The sequence below is a fragment of the Arachis duranensis genome, chromosome 6 (genome assembly GCF_000817695.3).
Source record: "Arachis duranensis cultivar V14167 chromosome 6, aradu.V14167.gnm2.J7QH, whole genome shotgun sequence".
In the NCBI taxonomy this organism is placed as follows: Eukaryota; Viridiplantae; Streptophyta; class Magnoliopsida; order Fabales; family Fabaceae; genus Arachis; species Arachis duranensis.
In genome coordinates, this window is record NC_029777.3 from 70,734,949 (window position 1) to 70,737,322 (window position 2,374).

Sequence of the window (2,374 nt, forward strand, 5' to 3'; positions counted from 1 at the left end):
TTCTGCTCCCAACTGTTGATATACTAATTGCACCTTGTCACCTTTGGAAAATCCTTCAGTTGGGATTTTTTTGTTCTTCCATCCTTTGTAAACTTTCTTTTTATTTTTCTTCCTTTTCCTTGTCAGTCTTTCTTCCTTAACAGTGGCTTTAGTTGTGACATTTCCCTTATTGTTTATTATCCCAGCTTCTTTTTTTGAATTCCTTCTCCTCCTTGTACCTGCTCATTCTTCTGTTCTACTGTGTTGTTGGTTGCTTGCCTTGGAAGACAGTCACTTATCTTGCTTGTTTCTTCATTACTTCGTGATTCTGGAAACACTTTCAAGGTGATGCTTTCTTCATGCATCCTGAGGGTTAGCTCTCCCTGCTCTATATCTACAATGGCTCTAGCAGTGGCCAAAAATGGTTGACCAAGTATTATGGAGTCATTCTCATTCTCTAATGAATCTAGGATCACAAAGTCTGCAAGAAATATGAACTTGTCAACCTTAACTAAAAGGTTCTCAATCAACCCTTTAGGATATACCACTGATTGGTCCACCAATTCCAAGGACATCTGTATTGGTTTCACTTCTCCTATGCCAAGTTTTTTCACTAAAAAAGATGGAATTAGATTTATACTTGCTCCTAAATCACACATCCCCTTGTTGATGCATAGGCTTCCAATAGTGCAAGGCAGGAAGAAACCTCCAGGATCTTCAAGCTTGGGAGGGAGCCCTTTTCTGATTAATGCACTGCATTCTTCATTGAGCATTACAGTCTCCTTCTCATTCCAACTCCTTTTCTTATTGATGAGCTCCTTTAAGAACTTGGCATACAGAGGCATTTGCTCCAATGCCTCAGCCAAAGGTATGTTGATTTCCAGCTTCTTGAAAGTCTCTAGGAATTTAGAAAAGTGTTGGTCCTTAGTCTCTTTGTGGAATCTTTGGGGATAAGGCAGTGGAGGTGTCAAGTTTCTCTCCACTTGATGTTGTCTTGGATTTGGTTCTTCCATGATCTGCTTTCCCTTCTTCAGATTTTGTGGTCTATCTTCTTTTTCTTGAGGTTGATTTTGAGGGTGATTGCTTGTTGTTGCATCTTCATCATTGGCTGCCTCTTTTTCAACTTGTTTCTTGTCACTTTCCTTGGGCTTCTTGGTGGCTTCTTCATCTTTCAGCAGAATTTTTCCACTCCTTAACTGTATTGCCTTGCACTCCTCTTTTGGATTAGGAATGGTGTCACTTGGTAGTGAGCTTGATGGTTTTTCAACAGAAATCTGCTTAGAAATTTGCCCAATCTGCCTCTCTAGGTTCTTCATGGAGGCTTCTTGGTTCTTTGTGGTCAATTCTTGGTTCTTCTCATCTTCTCCATGAGCATCTCTAGATTAGTAATTCTCTAAGAGTCTTGTGAGATTGGTTGGTTGTGGGGTGTTGCTGGATGATGGTAAGTGTTTTGGTTAGTTGGGTGGTTGGTTATTGGGTGGATAATGGTTAGAACTGGGATAGGTGTTTTGTGGTTTTCTGTATGTGTTTTGGTTAGTGTTTGGCTGGTTGTTGTGGTTTGTGTTTTTCCAATTGTTTTGAGTTGAGTTTCTTTGCCATGGCTGCTGAGTTTGATTGTGGTTGTCTCCCCATCTGAGGTTGGGATGGTTTTTCCAAGAAGGATTGTAAGTATCACCATAGACTTCATTTGTTCCAGGATTTTGGTTGTGCATGTATTGGACTTGCTCTTGCTGTTGCTCCTCTTGAATTTCTTTATTTTACCCCCAAGTAGTTGATGGTTGGCTTATGGCACTCACTGATGCAACTTGCAGGCCATCAATTCTTTTGGCCATTTGCTCAAATTGTTGCTGAATCTGCTGCTGCATCATTTTGTTTTGAGCTAAGATTGAATCCACTCCTTCCAACTCCATTACTCCTCTCCTTTATGATGGTTGGCGTTGCCTTTGGTGAGCAAAGAAATATTGGTTGTTAGCCATCATATCAATGAGATTTTGAGCTTCCTCTATAGTTTTCATGAGTTGTAATGAGCCTCCGGCTGAATGATCAAGTGCTTCTTGAGCCTTCAGAGTAAGTCCCTCATAGAAGTTCTGCAGCTTGTCCCACTCAGTGAACATCTCTGGTGGACATTTCCTTAGCAATGCCTTATATCTTTCCCATGCTTCATATAAATTTTCAGCATCCATTTGAGTGAATGTCTGCACCTCAGTCTTCAATCTTATGATCCTTTGAGGGGGATAAAATTTGGCAAGAAACTTACTCACCAAATCATCCCAAGTGTTAATGCTCCCCTTTGGAAATGTTTCTAGCCATTGAGTGGCTTTGTCCCTGAGAGAGAATGGGAAGAGCAGTAACTTGTAGCTGTCAGGAGGCACACCATTGGTTTTGACAGTGTCAT